At 46.1% G+C, this 20,722-nt stretch overlaps 1 protein-coding gene across 2 annotated transcripts in view; it reads left to right on the forward strand.

The window, feature by feature from the left end:
- Nucleotides 1-20,722, forward strand: part of LOC140421475 (uncharacterized) — an 856,937-nt gene that overhangs the window by 400,547 nt on the left and 435,668 nt on the right. The window lies entirely within an intron of this gene.

Below are 20,722 nucleotides of genomic sequence, written 5' to 3' on the forward strand. Positions count from 1 at the left end.
TGAAGAAATTACTCATCTCTGTCCTAAATGGTCTACCCCGTATCCTCAGACTGCGACCTCTCGTTCTGTACACTCCCACCATCGGGAAAATCTTTCCCGCATCTACCCTGTCAAGTTCTGTTGGAATATTATAGGTTTCTATGAGATCCCCCATTCTTCTGAACTCCAGCGAATACAATCCTAACTGATTCAATCTCATACGTCAGTCCCACCATCCCAGGAATCAGTCTGGTAAACCTGCTCTGCACTCCCTCGAGAGCAAGAACATCCTTCCTCAGATAAGGAGACCAAAACTGCACACAATATTCCTGGTATGGCCAAACCCCTGTACAATGACAGCAAGATATTCCTGCTCCTGTACTCTAATCCGCTCGCAATGAAGGCTAGCATATCATTTGCCTTCTTTGCCGCCTGCTGTAGCTGCACGTTTACCTTCAGTGACTTGTGTACAAGGATACCCAGATCTCGTTGCACATCTCCCTCCTAATCTATGACAATTCAGATAATAGCCTGCCTTCTCGTTTTGCTACCAAACTGGATAACCTCGCATTTCTCCAAATTATATTGTATCTGTCATTCATTTGCCCACTCATTCAACTTGTCCAAATCACACTGAAGGATCTCTGCAAGCTCCTCACAGCTCACCCTCCCACGCAACTTGTGTCATCTGCAAATTTGGAGATATTGCATTTTGTTCCCTCATCTAAATCGTTAGGTAACAGAGTGGTTAGCACTGCGGTCTCACAGAGCTGAGGACCAGTGTTCAATCCTGGCCCCATGCCACTGTCCGTGTGGAGACACGTTCTCCAAGTGTCTGCGTGGGTGTCACCCCCATAACTCAAAGATGTTTACCTCTATTTGCGCAATTTACGCGGGCAGGTTGTTTCCACTGGCGGGTGAAAGCAGAACTAGGGGGCATAGCCTCAAAATAAGGGGAAGTAGATTTAGGACTGAGTTTAGGAGGAACTTCTTCACCCAAAGGGTTGTGAATCTATGGAATTCCTTGCCCAGTGACGCAGTAGAGGCTCCTTCATTAAATGTTTTTAAGATAAAGATAGATAGTGTTTTGAAGAATAAAGGGATTAAGGGTAATGGTGTTCAGGCCGGAAGGTGGAGCTGAGTCCACAAAAGATCAGCCATGATCTCATTGAATGGTGGAGCAGGCTCGAGGGGGCCAGATGGCCTACTCCTGCTCCTAGTTCTTATGTTCTTATGTAATTCACTAGGTTATGCCGTCTGCAGTCACACCAGGGAGTTCATACTGGGGAGAGGCCGTTCACCTGCTCTCAATGTGCGAAGGGATTTTGTAATTCATCGCACTTTCTGAGACCAACAGGTTTATAACTGATTACAGGGATTGGATTCTGCTGTTATTGTTTCTGTTGTCAATTACATCCAGGACTGCATTTTGTTTATTCTGTTGGTCAATGGGGATGGTCAGAGGGTTTCTTTCTGCTGGACTGGCCGATCTCATGGCTTCGTCGCTAATGGTCTGATTCTCTCTGAGCCTTCTTGTGAATATCTAGTTTTACATTTCACAAGGATCAAAGAGTGAAAGGGTTTTTGGAGCTTAGAAGATGTTTCATTACCATTTCTGTTTGGAAACCCCCAAAATCATGCCACATTGCCATGAAGATGGGCTGTGGTGGTTACACGGTTCGTTTGTTTAATTTATCTGGGTGCTTCTCACAGAAGAACATTATTAGCGTATGAGGGGCAAGTTGTCTGAGGTGCACTGGGAAACTACATTAAATAGTATGGTGGGAGACAGGCAATCACTAATATTTAAGGAATTATTACAGATTTACACGGGGATCAGTTAGCTCAGTTGGCTGGTTCGTGCTGAGTGACACCAACAGCACAGGTTAAATTCCTATACTGGCTGAGGTTAGCAATGGGCTGTGTCAGTATATATGCCCCACATGATCCTCCACCCACCCCTCTCCATCTCCCCCCCATCAGCATCTCCTTCTATTCCTTTTTCCCTCATGTATGTATCTAGCTTTACGTTCAATGGATTCATGTTCGGAGGCTGGGAATTGAGGGTGATTTAGAGATGTGGATCAGAAATTGGCTAGCTGAAAGAAGACAGAGGGTGGTGGTTGATGGGAAATGTTCAGAATGGAGTTCAGTTACAAGTGGCGTACCACAAGGATCTGTTCTGGGGCCGTTGCTGTTTGTCATTTTTATCAATGACCTAGAGGAGGGCGCAGAAGGGTGGGTGAATAAATTTGCAGACGACACTAAAGTCGGTGGTGTTGTCGACAGTGCGGAAGGATGGAGCAGGTTACAGAGGGACATAGATAAGCTGCAGAGCTGGGCTGAGAGGTGGCAAATGGAGTTTATTGTAGAGAAGTGTGAGGTGATTCACTTTGGAAGGAATAACAGGAATGCGGAATATTTGGCTAATGGTAAAGTTCTTGGAAGTGTGGATGAGCAGAGGGATCGAGGTGTCCATGTACATAGATCCCTGAAAGTTGCCACCCAGGTTGATAGGGTTGTGAAGAAGGCCTATGGAGTGTTGGCCTTTATTGGTAGAGGGATTGAGTTCCGGAGTCATGAGGTCATGTTGCAGCTGGACAAAACTCTGGTACGGCCGCATTTGGAGTATTGCGTATAGTTCTGGTCACCGCATTATAGGAAGGACGTGGAAGCTTTGGAGCGGGTGCAGAGGAGATTTACCAGGATGTTGCCTGGTATGGAGGGAAAATCTTATGAGGCAAGGCTGATGGACTTGAGGTTGTTTTCGTTAGAGAGAAGAAGGTTAAGAGGAGACTTAATAGAGGCATACAAAATGATCAGGGGGTTAGATAGGGCGGACAGTGAGAGCCTTCTCCCGCGGATGGAAATGGCTAGCACGAGGGGACATAGCTTTAAACTGAGGGGTAATAGATATAGGACAGAGGTCAGAGGTAGGTTCTTTACACAAAGAGTGGTGAGGCCGTGGAATGCCCTACCTGCAACAGTAGTGAACTCGCCAACATTGAGGGCATTTAAAAGTTTATTGGATAAACATATGGATGATAATAGCATAGTGTAGGTTAGATGGCTTTTGTTTCGGTGCAACATCGTGGGTCGAAGGGCCTGTACTGTGCTGTATCATTCTATGTTCTATGTTCTATGTTGTTCATCTCAACCACCCGCTGTGGTAACGAGTTCCACATTCCCGCCACTCGCTGGGTAAAGAGGTTTCTATTGAAATTCCAATTGGATTATTGAATCCCTTCACAATCTGAAAGACTTCCATCAGGTCACCCATCAGTCTTCTCTTTTCCAGAAAAAAGCAGCCCCAGCCTTTCCTGAGTGTTAAATGCTCTCAGTTCTGTATATTATGAACCTTTGTTGCACCTTATCCAGTGCCTCTATTTCCTTTTTCTAAATGGAGATCATCAATGTTGACAGAGCTCCCAGTGTTCAAATTGTTTAAAACAATGGCCGAGCGGCCTGCCCAATACGACGGGTTCCCACCGGTGCCATACACACCTGGTCGCTGCCGGCGAGAACAACGCAGGAATGCTGGGGAGACGGCGTGTGGGGGGGGGTTCCTGCACCGGGGGGGGCCTCAAATGGGGTCTGGCCCACAATCGGTGCCCACCAATCGGCGGGCCGGCCTCTCTGAAGGACGACCTCCTTTCTTCCGCAGCCCCGCAAGATCCATCCGACATCTTCTTGCGGGGTGGCCTCGGGGGGATGACAAACACACATGCGCGGGTGACGGCAGTTACGCGGCGCGGCTGCGTCATTTACGCGCCGCTGCTTTTACGCGGCACCAATGCCCGGCATGCGCTGACGGCGTTGCTTTCGCGACACGACCCCCGAGTTTCTCGCGGCCCAGATCCTAGCCCATTATCGGGCCCTGAATCGCTCGAGATTGGGGTCGTTTTGCGCCTTCGTGAACCTCAACGCCGTTCACGACGGCGTGGGCACTTAGTCGCGGGTGCAGAGAATCGTGCCCCCTATATATGTGCTCCACACTTTCGGAAAGATGTGAACTTCTTAGAGATGGTGTAGAGGACATTTACGAGAATGGCACCAGAGATGAGGGACTCCAGTTAGTTGGAGTGACTGAAGCAGCTGAATTTCTCTCCTGAGATCACAGCATCTGGAGGGTGGGGAATGGGGCCATTCAGCCCTTTGGGACGGTGTCGGCTCCCTGTGGAGGAAGCCAGTCTGTCCATTGCCCCGTTCTTTCCCCGAATCCCTGTGGGTTTATTTCTCTCAGTGCCTGTCCAATTTCCTATTGAAATCCTTCCATCATCTCTGCATCTCCTCCCTCATAGGCAGTAGGTTCCAGGTTGTTACCACTCCCTTTACATGTACACAAAGCTTCTAGAGCACAGAGGAGTCTATTTGGCCCATTTTTCCCGTGCCAGCTCTTTGTACAGCGACCCATTTAATCCCAGAGTTCGACTATTTTGTTTTCTTTTTCAGAATGTACCAAATTCCCTTTTGGAAGTTGCAGTCCAATGAGATTCTGGCACCGTTTATGGACAGTGCATTCCAAATCACAACAACTCGCCGTGCTTTACAATAAATAATTGTGCCTATGGTGTGTCTGGAATTTCAGAGTATTGAAAATGGTGTCAATGGCGTGGTTATTACACAAAATTAAGACTCAACCTTTATCAATAAATTGGTGAGGACACCGAGTGTAATATATCCTCGTTTGCAAACAATTAGAATAAATGTACATTTCTATAAAACCTCTCACTACCACTGGAGCTCCTAAAGTGTTTTAAAGCCAATGGAGTACTTTTGAAATATATTCACTGTTGTAATGTAGGAAACATTACATTACGCATGTGTCATCACATTTAGTTTTTAAATTGTTATTTTCATTATTAAAAATAAATTTAGAGTACCCAATTCATTTTTTCCAATTAAGGAACAATTTAGTGTGGCCAATCCACCCACCCTGCACATCTTTGGGTTGTGGGGGTGAAACCAACAAAACCACGGGACGAATGTGCAAACTCCACATGGCAGTGACCCAGGGTCGGGATCGAACCTGGGACCATGGCGCCATGAGGCAGCAGTGCTAACCATTGCGCCACCTTGCTGCCCATAAATTGTTATTTTCATAGTGTACTCACTGGCCTTAGTAATAAGGTCAAGAAGCCCTTTTACATCTCTAACATGTGCCTTTCTGCAGCCATTTCACCTTCTGTACCTTTTCTATATTAACTATGTATTGATTTCTTCGCAAAAAACAATAATTACATTCATGATTATTCAGTAGTGAACATTGATTATCATTAATGAATTAGTGTATTAGGTAATTATATTGTAAAGACTAGATCTTTATTTTCAAAAATAACATTATCAACCAAAATGGTTCCAGAAACTGCAGAGCTATCAAAATTTGTTTGAAAAATTAAATGACTACAATTTTGCAAAGTTACTTGATGTGGTGATAAGCTTGTAGATAATATTACATGTACTCAGCAGTGTGACCTCCCACCAGGTGTTGTCAGACATCAGTCAGGGAACATCAGGCTACCAGCAGAAGGTTGTAAAGCGTACATGAGGACAGTCGCACGTCAGTGTAGTTCCAAGAGAGTCTAATGTAACTGTGATAACTTAGTCTGTATAGCATTCTGATCGTTACCTTACCACGTGTACATTAATAAATCATCATTCTGTCTAAGTCACCAGCAGTTCTGTCGAATCATTGCAAGACAAGATCACAGAACACAACACTAGACATCGAATTCTGCCAAGTGCATGTGGAATACGCAGTGGCGGAATGGTATTGTTACTGGGCTAGTAATCTAGAGACTCCGGTTAATGCTCTCGGGATCTGGGATCGAGTTTGCCGATGACAGACATTGAAATTGAAGTTCAATAAAAGCCTTGAATTAAAAGTCTAGTGTTGACACTGTCAATTGGGGGGGCCACAGTAGCACAGTGGTTAGCACAGTTACTTCACAGCTCCAGGGTCCCAGGTTCGATTCCTGGCTTGGTTCACTGCCTGTGCGGAGTTTGCACGTTCTCCCCGTTTCTGCATGGGTTTCCTCCGGATGCTCCGGTTTCCTCCCACAGTCCAAACATGCAGGTTAGGTGTATTGGCCAAGCTAAAGTTCCCTTTGTGTCCAAAAAGGTTGGGTGGGGTTACAGGGATTAGGGTGGGAGTGTGGGTTTAGGTAGGGTGCTATTTCCAAGGGCCGGCGCAGACTCGATGGGCTGAATGGGCTCCTTCTGCACTGTAAATTCTATGATTCTATAATTTTTGTAAAACCCCATCTGGTTCACTAATGTCCCTTAGGAAATCTGCACTCCTTATGTGGCCTGGCCTACATGTGACTCCAGATCCACAGCAATGTTATGGTTGATTTGTAAGTGCCCTCTAAAATAACCTCGCAAGACACGCAGTTCAAGGGCAATTGGAATGAGCAGTAAATGCTGGTCCAGCCAGTGAAACCCTCCTCCCATGAATGAATAATTTTTAAGGTGGCTCATTGTTCAATCTGAAAACTAGTAAGAAACTGTCTCTTTGATTGGATCGGTTTAGACAGATCGTTCCATACATGAAAAAAACAAAGTGCGGATCTTGGCAGTTTGCTCAGTTCACAAAAGAATTTAATGGCGTTGTAGACGCAGATTAACATTTTAATCACTGTACAAAACATATCTACTTGTAATGGGTGCTCATAGAGACAGACACAAACGATACTGTCACTGAATTAGAGGAAATGGCAGAGATTTAACTGAACCACCTTTTAAAAAAATTCGGGTCTTCATGATAGAGAAACAGGAAAAGCCACTCAGGGAGATGAGGAAATCCAGGCTCAGTGCGGATTTGCTGTCACCCCTCCTTTCTTATACATGAACGGGATTTAGGCTGCAGAATGTTTCACACCAAAACACAGAGGGGTCAAATATAAGCAACACATAATTCTCAATTCACTTCCATTTAACTATATTTGACTTTGTTTAAAAGCTGTCTGCGGTCAATCTCAACAAAGTAAAAATCTTCCAACACCAGGTTAAAGTCAAACGGGTTTGTTAAGAATCACTAGCTTTCGGAGCACAGCTCCTTCCTCAGGTGAAGAGGAAGGAGCTACACTCTGAAAACTAGTGATTCAAAACAAACCTGTTGAACTTTAACCTGGTGTTGTAAGACTTCTTACTAAGCCCACCCCAGTCCAACGGCGGCATCTCCACATCATAGCTGCAATCTCAACAAAGATTCATGGGATTTGTATTACCCAGTGACCCAAGCTTCCTTGGTCACTCATGTTTGCAATTCAATGGTGCATATTTCAGAGATATTCAGAGTGAAGTCTCGAGAACTATTCAATTCAAAATGAAGTCATATATAACAAATACATATTCTGATGTTCAACATTGAATAATGAAACAAATATTGAGTAAAATTGGTGGAAATTTTCTGTCGGAAGATAAGAATGATGCATTAATAATTGAACAGAGAGCACTGTTCCATTAGATATTTGCTGAACAAATGCTAAAGTTCAATATAAGTTCTATATGTTATGGTCTTACAAGTTGAGACACAGGTTTTAAAGAAACAGTTGTCTTCATGTAATCAGTGACCTGGCTTCTCAGCCGAACCATTGAGAGCTGCAGCAAGACTGTGCAGTTGAACGTTGCACAGGGCCATTGGGTACTGTGCTGCCAGCTGTTTCTCTAGCATAGAGGTTATCAGAATCAGCTAACGTGTGAAAGGTGTCTGGTTCGAAACTTGCTAGAAGCATTAAATGCTTCTCATTTAGTCTGAGGAAAACTTTGCACAACATACGTTTGTCCCTGAATTAGTTGTATTCTCATTCACATACAATCAATCAACTATATTCGCGTCGTAATTCATTACATGCAGTCAATCAATTTTCTTAGCATCCAGTTATCACATATATCACATATATGGTTAAACTGGGTGTTGGCTTACCCGCCCCTAACTTCATTCAGAAGTCATTCAAAGCAAACACAAAGATATGTCCTGTCCACAGCTGGAGACCTTGATCTATTATGGATACATTGCATTCCTTGTTCTATGAAGCTGTTATCAGCAGCTATTGAGACACTCCCCATAAGTACCCATGCTTGGCTCTCATGAGGCAATTTACACAGTTTGTAACTTATTGTTCAGGAATGTGGCTAGTTCGGCTATTTTGTGTCTTTAGTATTGCTTTAATAGCTAACAGCCATTTTGTATCCTTTTGATATTAACAAGCATTATGTATACACTTTCTATTCCTACAAATTGCCTCTTATAAACAGGCATCTAAGCTATTGAGCACCTTTTGTCTCATCAGAACTATTCAAAAGTAATATAGGAGCACAAATGTAGTTACAGAGCCACCTATAATTTATATCATAGTCCAGTATCAGAAAATGTCCCCCAACAGGAAGTAATGAAAATGTTGCTTGAAATAAACAAGGTGGAGGAGAGTAATAAGTGACATGGCCTCTCAGCCTAACCATCAGAAGCTGCAGCAAGACACTGCAGTTGAACATAGCACAGGTTCATTGGCTGCTCCGCTGCTGCCTGTTTCTGTAGTGTAGTGGTTATCATGTTCATCTAACGCCGCGAAAGGTCCTCTGTGCAAAACTGGGCAGAAACATTGAAGACTTCTCGCTTAGTTTGAGGAAAATTTGCATAACACGCGTTTGTTTCTGCATGTCATCTGAATTCCATATATTAGATATATATTTGGTCTCATCTCGGCCTCAAACTTCATTCGGAGAAGTCGGAGGTAGGGAATATTGAAGAAGCAAAGATCAGAAAAAGATGATCCCATTTTGACACAGTTCGGACATTCGCAGTGTGTTCAATCCACAACAGAATTTAATGGATTTACGGATGTAGATTAACATTTTTTTTTTTTTATAAATATTTTATTGAAAATTTTTGGTCAACCAACACAGTACATTGTGCATCCTTTACACAATATTATAACAACACAAATAACAATGACCTATTTTATAAACAAAAAATGAATAAATAACAAAAATGAAAACTAACCCTGATTGGCAACTGCCTTATCACAAGTAACACTCTCCAAAAATATAATTTAACAGTCCAATATATAATTATCTGTCGCAACGACCTATACATATTATACAGTATATATTAACAACCCTGAGAGTCCTTCTGGTTCCTCCTCCCCCCGCCCCCCGATCCTGGGCTGCTGCTGCTGCCTTCTTTTTTCCATTCCATCTATCTTTCTGTGAGGTATTCGACGAACGGTTGCCACCGCCTGGTGAACCCTTGAGCCGACCCCCTTAGAACGAACTTAATCCACTCTAGCTTTATAAACCCTGTCATGTCATTTATCCAGGTCTCCACCCCCGGGGGCTTGGCTTCTTTCCACATTAACAATATCCTGCGCCGGGCTACTAGGGACGCAAAGGCCAAAACATAGGCCTCTCTCGCCTCCTGCACTCCCGGCTCTTGTGCAACCCCAAATATAGCCAACCCCCAGCTTGGTTCGACCCGGACCCCCACTACTTTTGAAAGCACCTTTGTCACCCCCATCCAAAGCCCCTGTAGTGCCGGGCATGACCAAAACATATGGGTATGATTCGCTGGGCTTCTCGAGCACCTCGCACACCTATCCTCCACCCCAAAAAATTTACTGAGCCGTGCTCCAGTCATATGCGCCCTGTGTAATACCTTAAACTGAATCAGGCTTAGCCTGGCACACGAGGACGACGAGTTTACCCTGCTTAGGGCATCTGCCCACAGCCCCTCCTCGATCTCCTCCCCCAGCTCTTCTTCCCATTTCCCTTTTAGTTCATCTACCATAGTCTCCCCTTCGTCCCTCATTTCCCTATATATATCTGACACCTTACCATCCCCCACCCATGTCTTTGAGATCACTCTGTCCTGCACCTCTCGTGTCAGGAGCTGCGGGAATTCCCTCACCTGTTGCCTCGCAAAAGCCCTCAGTTGCATATACCTGAATGCATTCCCTTGGGGCAACCCATATTTCTCGGTCAGCGCTCCCAGACTCGTGAACTTCCCATCCACAAACAGATCTTTCAGTTGCGTTATTCCTGCTCTTTGCCACATTCCATATCCCCCATCCATTCCCCCCGGGGCAAACCTATGGTTGTTTCTTATCGGGGACCCCCCCAAGGCGCCAGTCTTTCCCCTATGCCGTCTCCACTGTCCCCAAATCTTCAGTGTAGCCACCACCACCGGGCTTGTGGTGTAGTTCCTCGGTGAGAACGGCAATGGGGCTGTCACCATAGCCTGTAGGCTAGTCCCCCTACAGGACGCCCTCTCTAATCTCTTCCACGCCGCTCCCTCCTCCTCTCCCATCCACTTACTCACCATTGAAATATTAGCGGCCCAATAATACTCACTTAGGCTCGGTAGTGCCAGCACCCCCCTATCCCTGCTACGCTGTAAGAATCCCTTCCTCACTCTCGGGGTCTTCCCGGCCCACACAAAACCCATGATGCTCTTTTCAATCCTTTTAAAAAAAGCCTTTGTGATCACCACCGGGAGGCACTGAAACACAAAGAGGAATCTCGGGAGGACCACCATCTTAACCGCCTGCACCCTCCCTGCCAGTGACAGGGATACCATAATCCCATCTCTTGAAATCCTCCTCCATTTGTTCTACCAACCGCATTAAATTTAACCTATGCAATGTGCCCCAATTGTTGGCTATCTGGATCCCCAGGTAACGAAAGTCCCTTGTTACCTTCCTCAACGGTAGGTCCTCTATTTCTCTACTCTGCTCCCCTGGATGCACCACAAACAACTCACTTTTCCCCATGTTCAATTTATACCCTGAAAAATCCCAAACTCCCCAAGTATCCGCATTATTTCTGGCATCCCCTCCGCCGGGTCTGCCACGTATAGTAGCAAATTGTCCGCATACAAAGATACCCGGTGTTCTTCTCCTCCTCTAAGTACTCCCCTCCACTTCTTGGAACCCCTCAACGCTATCGCCAGGGGCTCAATCGCCAGTGCAAACAATAATGGGGACAGAGGGCATCCCTGCCTTGTCCCTCTATGGAGCCGAAAATATGCAGATCCCCGTCCATTTGTGACCACGCTCGCCATCGGGGCCCGATACAACAGCTGCACCCATCTAACATACCCCTCTCCAAAACCAAATCTCCTCAACACCTCCCACAAATAATCCCACTCCACTCTATCAAATGCTTTCTCGGCATCCATCGCCACTACTATCTCCGTTTCCCCCTCTGGTGGGGCCATCATCATTACCCCTAACAGCCTCCGTATATTCGAGTTCAGCTGTCTCCCCTTCACAAACCCAGTTTGGTCCTCGTGGACTACCCCCGGGACACATTCCTCTATTCTCATTGCCATTACCTTGGCCAGGATCTTGGCATCTACATTTAGGAGGGAAATAGGTCTATAGAACCCGCATTGTAGCGGGTCCTTTTCCTTCTTTAAGAGAAGCGATATCGTTGCTTCAGACATAGTCGGGGGCAGTTGTCCCCTTTCCTTTGCCTCATTAAAGGTCCTCGTCAATACCGGGGCGAGCAAGTCCACATATTTTCTATAGAATTCGACTGGGAATCCATCCGGTCCCGGGGCCTTTCCCGCCTGCATGCTCCTAATTCCTTTCACCACTTCTTCTACCTCGATCTGTGCTCCCAGTCCCACCCTTTCCTGCTCTTCCACCTTGGGAAATTCCAGCCGATCCAAGAAGCCCATCATTCTCTCCCTCCCATCCGGGGGTTGAGCTTCATATAATTTTTTATAAAATGTCTTGAACACTCCATTCACTCTCTCCGCTCCATCTCTCCTTCCTCATCCCTCACTCCCCCTATTTCCCTCGCTGCTCCCCTTTTCCTCAATTGGTGTGCCAGCAACCTGCTCGCCTTCTCCCCATATTTGTACTGTACACCCTGTGCCTTCCTCCATTGTGCCTCTGCAGGGCCCGTAGTCAACAAGTCAAATTCTACATGTAGCCTTTGCCTTTCCCTGTACAGTCCCTCCTCCGGTGCTTCCGCATATTGTCTGTCCACCCTCAAAAGTTCTTGCAGCAACCGCTCCCGTTCCTTACTCTCCTGCTTCCCTTTATGTGCCCTTATTGATATCAGCTCCCCTCTAACCACCGCCTTCAGCGCCTCCCAGACCACTCCCACCTGGACCTCCCCATTATCATTGAGTTCCAAGTACTTTTCAATGCACCCCCTCACCCTTAGACACACCCCCTCATCTGCCATTAGTCCCATGTCCATTCTCCAGGGTGGGCGCCCTCCTGTTTCTCCCCTATCTCCAAGTCTACCCAGTGTGGAGCGTGATCCGAAATGGCTATAGCCATATACTCCGTTCCCCTCACCTTCGGGATCAACGCCCTTCCCAGCACAAAAAAGTCTATTCGCGAGTAGACTTTATGGACATAGGAGAAAAACGAGAACTCCTTACTCCTAGGTTTGCTAAATCTCCACGGGTCTACACCTCCCATCTGCTCCATAAAATCTTTAAGTACCTTGGCTGCTGCCGGCCTCCTTCCAGTCCTGGACTTCGACCTATCCAGCCCTGGTTCCAACACCGTATTAAAATCTCCCCCCATTATCAGCTTTCCCATCTCTAGGTCCGGAATGCGTCCAAGCATCCGCCTCATAAAATTGGCATCATCCCAGTTCGGGGCATATACGTTTACCAAACCCACCGTCTCCCCCTGTAGTTTGCCACTCACCATCACGTATCTGCCCCCGTTATCCGCCACTATAGTCTTTGCCTTGAACATTACCCGCTTCCCCACTAATATAGCCACCCCCCTGTTTTTCGCATCTAACCCCGAATGGAACACCTGCCCCACCATCCTTTGCGTAGCCTAACCTGGTCTATCAGTTTCAGGTGCGTTTCCTGTAACATAACCACATCTGCCTTAAGTTTCTTAAGGTGTGCGAGTACCCGTGCCCTCTTTATCGGCCCGTTCAGCCCTCTCACATTCCACGTGATCAGCCGGGTTGGGGGGCTTCCTACCCCCCCCTTGTCGATTAGCCATCCCCTTTTTCCAGCTCCTCACCCGGTTCCCACGCAGCTGTATCTCCCCCAGGCGGTGCCCCCCCCCCCCCGCCCATCCCCTCCCATACCAGCTCCCCCCCTCTCCCCAGCAGCAGCAACCCAGTAATTCTCCCCCCCCCCGCTAGATACCCCGCTAGCGTAATTACTCCCCCCATGTTGCTCCCAGAAGTCAGCAAACTCTGGCTGACCTCGGCTTCCCCCTGTGACCTCGGCTCGCACCGTGCGACGCCCCCTCCTTCCTGCTTCTCTATTCCCGCCATGATTATCATAGCGCGGGAACCAAGCCTGCGCTTCTCCCTTGGCCCCGCCCCCAATGGCCAACGCCCCATCTCCTCCACCTCCCCTCCTCCCCCCACCACCACCTGTGGAAGAGAGAAAAGTTACCACATCGCAGGATTAGTACATAAAACTCCTCTTTCCCCCCTTTTTAACCCCCCTCTTCGCCCCCCACATTCGCCCCACCACTTTGTTCAAACGTTCTTTTTAATAACCCGCTCATTCCAGTTTTTCTTCCACAATAAAAGTCCACGCTTCATCCGCCGTCTCAAAGTAGTGGTGCCTCCCTCGATATGTGACCCACAGTCTTGCCGGTTGCAGCATTCCAAATTTTATCTTCTTTTTATGAAGCACCGCCTTGGCCCGATTAAAGCTCGCCCTCCTTCTCGCCACCTCTGCACTCCAGTCTTGAGAAACGCGGATCACCGCGTTCTCCCATTTACTGCTCCGAGTTTTCTTTGCCCATCTAAGGACCATTTCTCTATCCTTAAAACGGAGGAATCTCACCACTATGGCTCTGGGAATTTCTCCTGCTCTCGGTCCTCGCGCCATCACTCGGTATGCTCCCTCCACCTCCAACGGACCCGCCGGGGCCTCCGCTGCCATTAACGAGTGCAGCATCGGGCTCACATATGCCCCGATGTCCGCTCCCTCCTCACCTTCAGGAAGACCAAGAATCCTCAGGTTGTTCCTCCTTGCGTTGTTCTCCAGTGCCTCCAACCTTTCCACACATCGTTTCTGATGTGCCTCATGCGTCTCCGTCTTCACCACCAGGCCCTGTATGTCGTCCTCATTCTCGGCTGCCTTTGCCTTCACGACCCGAAACTCCTGCTCCTGGGTCTTTTGTTCCTCCTTTAGCCCTTCGATCGCCTGTAGTATCGGGGCCAACAGCTCTTTCTTCATTTCCTTTTTGAGCTCTTCCACACAGCATTTCGAGAGCTCTTGTTGTTCAGGGCCCCATGTTAAACTGCCACCTTCCGACACCATCTTGGTTTTTGCTTGCCTTCCTTGCCGCTGTTCTAAAGGATCCACTGCAATCCGGCCACTTTCTCCTCCTTTTTTCATCCGTATCCAGGGGGGATTCCCTTCTGGTTTACCGCACAGTGTTTTTAGCCGTCAAAATTGCCGTTGGGGCTCCTATCAAGAGCCCAAAAGTCCGTTTCACCGGGAGCTGCCGAAACGTGTGACTCAGCTGGTCATCGCCGCACCCGGAACCTAGATTAACATTTTTAATCACCATCTGAAAAATATCTAATGGTAATGTATGCTCATACAGACAGAGACAAACGATACTGTAACTGAATTAGAGGAAATAGCAGAGATTTAACTGAACCACCTTTTCGAAAATTGGGCTTTGTGGTAGAGAAACAGGAAAAGCCACTCAGGGAGATGAGGAAATCCAGGCTCAGTGCGTGTTTGCTGTCACCCCTCCTTTCATTAACATGAACGGTATTTAGGCTGCAGAATGTTTCATACCCAGAACAAAGAGGATCAAATATAATAAACTTATCTTTCTTTAGTCTCCTACCTGTGAAGATATTTGATTGTGTTTAAAAACTGACGTGGCCAATCTCAAATGAACTCGACAGAACTGGTAGCATAGTGGTTAGCACGGTAGCAAAGTGGTTAGCACAATTGCTTCACAGCTCCAGGGTCCCAGTTTCGATTCCCGGCTTGTGACACTGTCTGTGCGGAGTCTGCACATTCTCCCCGTGTCTGCGTGGGTTTCCTTCGGGTGCTCCGGTTTCCTCCTCCAGTCCACAGATGTGCAGGTTAGGTGGATTGGCCGTGCTAAATTGCCCTTAGTGTCCAAAATTGCCCTGAGTGTTGGGTGGGGTTATTGGGTTATGGGGATAGGGTGGAGGTGTGGGCTTGCGTAGGGTTCTCTTTCAAAGAGCCAGTGCAGACTCGATGGGCCGAATGGTCTCCTTCTGCACTGTAAATTCTATGATTCTATGAACTTGTATTACCCAGTGATTCGATTTATTTTCTTTGTCAGTCATGTTTGCAATTCAATGTTGTATATTTCAGAGAGTCTCAATTTCAGATGAGGACATAAATATCAAATAATATCAAGTTTTGAGTAATGGAACAAATACTGAGTAAAATTGTTTGATGTTTTTCGAAGGAACATAAGAATGATGTTATTACTGAATGAGAGGAAATCATTTCACCCTGAGATATTTGCTGGACGGACATTTCTACATTTCAGAATTCATTTGAAATCTAATAAAGTAAACTAATTCAGCAAAGTGATCTCTAGAGGGCTTTGTTAAGCTTCACAAATCCTTTCCCTCTCTAATAGACAGACTCTGTAAACAGGATGTAGATCAAATTAATTAGATTCTGTTATCAACTCAGAAATAATGACGATGCTTCAGCAGAAAAGACACTTTTGTAAATTCAATATGAAACCAATTGCATGGTTACATAATGTTTATATCGTAAACTACACCATCTTCAGGTCCTAATCTTCTGGTCATTGGACCAGGGGAACGTTCTCATTAAATCAAACTGAGCAAGGATTCTGCAGAAACTCCTTTTTCAAAAGCAAATTGGAAGAATAATTGGAATAGAGAATCCTCAAGATCACAGAAAGAGAAACGGACATTGAGATTAATCGGTTTGCTCTTTTCAATGTCTGTATTTTTGTTAGAGTTTTATCACGTTTCCAGACAAGACAACACATTTTCCAAACACCAGTCCAATGGGCTCATTGGCAGTCAGCTGTTTTTCAGTGTACTGGTTAACACATTCCCCTCACACACCAAATGTCCCTTATTCGAAACTTTATTGACGTTACTCATCTAAGTTTGCAGATGAGTTGTATCCTTGCTATTTGTTGTTCAATAGTTAAGCGAATGCATTATCTTACACCCGCAAAGTTCCGAATGATATCCTGCAAAATACTCTGTGATGAAGACTGGCAGGAATCGCAGTCAGAGAGTTCACACGTGTTAAGTCTGAATGGTTTTCTAATGTGCTGTGATATTTGATGATTCTAATATCAGATCAACTTCTCCGCCACATGTCTAAGTTTTCAGTTGAATAGTACTCTGACAATAGAAGGTTCCTCAGTGCAATAAGGACGCACAGTTTACTATTCCCGGTCAGTGCGCTAAGCGCTGTTCCCCGTTTCTGCAGTGTAGTGATTATCATGTTTGCTTTACAGCATAAAGGCCCTCGGTTTAAAACCGCACAGACACATTGTCAAAACCCACATTCATTTCCGTGTGTGGAAAAGTTACATGATTGACATTTTCTTTATTCATTTACACCCATCCCGAATTGCCCTTGAATTGATGCTGAGTTAATCTGCCGCGTGGAACCCCGGTCCCCAGAACTCCAGCCTGGTTCTCTGCTTCACTGGTCTAGAGACAATTACATTATTCAACCACCAGCCACTCCCCCAGTGAATCCACTATCCAATATTACCTGAATATAATAACTTTCAAGCATGTGTCATTCGCTCTGACATGTACCTCAAAATGCAATTAGGAGAAGCAGAAGTGTTGAAAATTGCCGGCACACTGAGCAGGGACATAGATGCTCCTATTTTGACTCGGCACAAATATTAACAGTTCCTTCAATGGGGACAAATGCAGGTCAGAGGCTGGGAATCCCGCAGCGAGTAGCTCACTCCTAACTCCACAAAACCTGTCCATCATCTACAAGGCACAAGTCAGGAGTGTGATGGAATACTCTCCACTTGTTTGGATGGGTGCAGGAATTCACCAAAGGCACCTTAGACAGCGCCTTCCAAACCCAAGACCCTGACACCCTGAAAGTTCCCTTCCCAGCCACTCCCCATCCTGACCATTTTCACAGTAACTTCATTGCATTGTTAATATAAGATTACTTGTGACAATAATTAAGATTATTGTTACTTGGAAATATATCGGCTGTGCCTTCACTGTCGCTGGGAAATAATCCTGGAACTCCCTCCCTAACAGCACTGTGGGTGTACCTACACCAATGGACTGCAGCGGTTCAAGAAGCAGCTCACCACCACCTTCTCAATAGGGAATAGTCCTGGGCAATAAATGCCCAGCGAGGTTCACATCCCCGAATGGATAAAATGAAACAGACAGAGAGCTGCCTGAATCCACCACCATGGAGTCACCTGGATTAGTGAATGGAGATAAGGGAAGGTCCACTCACATAGTCAAGCTTTTCGAAATGTATCGATTTTCTCGGGAACGTATTGATTCCCTGCAGCGTGAGCTCAGCTTCTCAAAGCAAACGCAATGTGAACCAATCCCGCCGTCTGCACTGAAAGAAATGAACAAAACGTGTTGCTTGGACAATAAGAAACAACATCAGAGGGCTCGCCCGGGATTTAAACCCGGGATCTCTCACATTTTCGTACAGCACAAACCACGAGCGAGAATCTTACCACTAGACAAACGAGCCGGTGAGAATCATCTGATTGAACCAAAGGATACCTTCATTGTCATCCGCAGCCAATCATATCTGCGGAAAATGCTGGGAAAACTCAGGAAGTCAGGCAGCATTTGTGGACAGGGAAACAAAATTCATCTTTCACCTCCGTGACCTTTCATAGAAACCGGGAAAGGTTAGAAATGTAGAAAATTTTCTGACAGGGTGCAAGTCAGGAGAGATTAAATGAGAAAATGCCTTGGGTCCCTGGCCACAGGCTGAGGTTAGCATCGAATCAGAGTATATTTACACCACAGAATGAGGCCATTCGGGCTGCCGTGTCTGTGCCAGCTCTCTGTCAGAGCAATGGAAGAAACAAAAGATGTGTCTGGAGGAGCTGTCAATGGCAGATTGATCAACAACTGCCGCCCGGACACAAAGAACAAGTGGAAACAAGATTCAAACCCAAATCTGCGATGTAAGGACACACAGAATGGGGGCAGCATTTACAGTGTGAAACTGTTGAACACACTCTGGGTGTGAAAGCTGTATTGAGCCCAGTGGAAAGATGCGCTGCTGTTCCTCGAGTGTTTGTTGAGCTTCTTTCGAACTCTGCACATGTGCTGCATCATTCTAGAAAACAGAATATTCAGTATCACAGAATCTTATTTCGTATCTTTGCATGATGGGAATGTGGAATTCGAAACACAAACAGGTCAGACAGCTTATTGAATAGTAAGAAGTCTGACACCAGGTTAAAGTCCGACAGGTTTGTTTTGAATCAAGGTGATGCAAGATGATACTTTGAATGCAAGTCTTTGTATCATTGACTGTGTCTATATATATGATGTGGAAATGCCGGCGTTGGACTGGGGTGAACACAGTAAGAAGTCTTACAACACCAGGTTAAAGTCCAACATGTTTGTTTCAAACACTAGCTTTCGGAGCACTGCTCCTTCCTCAGGTGAATGGAGGAAGGAGCCTGAGGAAGGAGCTGTGCTCCGAAAGCTAGTATTTGAAACAAACATGTTGGACTTTAACCTGGTGTTGTAAGCCTTCTTTCCATATATATGGTTGTGGAACCCACCTCTTTACACACCCAATGAAGGAGCAGTGCTCCGAAAGCTAGTGATTCGAAACAAACCTGTTGGACTTTAACCTGGTGTTGTCAGACTTCTTACTGTGCTCACCCCAGTCCAACGCCGGCATCTCCACATCTTATTGAATGGCTTAGCAGCCTGAAGGGGCCGAATGGCCAACTTCTGCTTCTATTTCATCTGTTCCTATATTTGGAAACAGAGAGGGACCATTGACTGAGTCAGAACCTTAAGGTGAATATTATGGCGGGTATTTGATCAGGACGAAACATGTGACCATGTCGCCCTCTGGTGGACATGATCGGAACTTTACACCGTTCGGACATTTGATGAAAACAGAAAATGACGCCAACGACACCAGTTGAACGGACAGGAAATAAAAGTTAGTTTTATCGGTGTGGTTTGTTGTTCATTGTGCAGCTCAGAGCGGGAAATACCTGCAGACAGAAAAGAGCTTGAATTTCCAAACTTAAATTCATTCATTTGTTGTTTTATATCCTAGTAAGTATTGTCCAAGCCTGGCCATTCACCAACTGCATTTCCCCACAAACAGACGCTGGACACGATCCCAGAACTGCAAGCTCCTTCTTTCTGTTTTTCGGGAATGACCTTCCACGCTGGTAGCTGCATTGCTGTATTTTACACTGCCGCCAATTTCAACCCCGACTCCGATCCAATCCGCCAGGGCGACCCTGAAAGAATTTCCCCGAGAGTTTTGAAGCACTTTGGGATAAACAGTCTATGTCACGTGTGGACCAGATGTAACGATGGCCCTGTGGGCCAGTGCCGCAATGGATAACGCGCCTGACTCTAGATCAGGAGATTTGGGATTCGACTCCTGGCTGGCTCGTGGTAAAATATTCGGGATCAGTTTGCAAAGTCCATGAAAAAATGCTGATTCAATAACTTTAACCCAATTCAGTTCATCAGGAGGTGAATTTCTCTCCGCAGGATTCCCAGCCGGTCTTTCAGTGTTAATCAATTTAATATATTAACAGAGAGATTCCCAGCCTCTGACCTGCATTAATCGCCATTGAACGAACTGTTAATATTTGTCCGAGTCAAAATAGGAGCATCTCTGTCCCTGCTCAGTGTGCCGGCAATTTTCAGCACTTCTGCTTCTCCTGAATACATTTCCGGCATATATGAGAGCAAATGACATTTGCTTTGTAAGATATTATATTCAGGTAATAATCGGTAGCGGATTCACTGGGGGTGTGGTTGGTGTTGAGTTGTGTTATTGCGGATTCACTGGGGGTGTGGTTGGTGTTGAGTTGTGTTATTGCGGATTCACTGGGGGTGTGGTTGGTGTTGAGTTGTGTTATTGCGGATTCACTGGGGGTGTGGTTGGTGTTGAGTTGTGTTATTGCGGATTCACTGGGGGAGTGGTTGGTGTTGAGTTGTGTTATTGCGGATTCACTGGGGGAGTGGTTGGTGTTGAGCTGTGTTATTGCGGATTCACTGGGGGAGTGGTTGGTGTTGAGCTGTGTTATTGCGGATTCACTGGGGGAGTGGTTGGTGTTGAGTTGTGTTATTGTCACTAAACTGGCAATGCAGAGAATCAGGCTGAAGCTCTGGGGACCGGGGTTCCACGCGGCAGATTTACTCAGTTCAAGGGTTATTCGGGATGAGTAACAATGGAAATGTCAATTATGCAACTTTTCCCAAACACTTAAACGAATGGGCCTCGACAATGTTTTTACGCGGTTTCCAATCCAGGGTTTTTTGAGTGTAAAGTAACCATGACAACCACCACACCACAGAAACAGGCACCGAGTTTGACCCTCTGACCGAGAACAGGAAACCTGCATTCTTGTTGCACTGAAGAACCTTCTTTTGAGGGAGTCCAATTCGGCTCAAAACTTAGACAAGCGGCAGATAAATTGATTTACCATTATTACTAGAATCAGAAAATGTCGCAGCACATTAGAAAACCATTCACACTTAACACGTGTGAACTCTCTGACCGATTCCTCCCAGTCCCCAT

Source organism: Scyliorhinus torazame, chromosome 5 (assembly GCF_047496885.1).
Source record: "Scyliorhinus torazame isolate Kashiwa2021f chromosome 5, sScyTor2.1, whole genome shotgun sequence".
Classification (NCBI taxonomy): domain Eukaryota; kingdom Metazoa; phylum Chordata; class Chondrichthyes; order Carcharhiniformes; family Scyliorhinidae; genus Scyliorhinus; species Scyliorhinus torazame.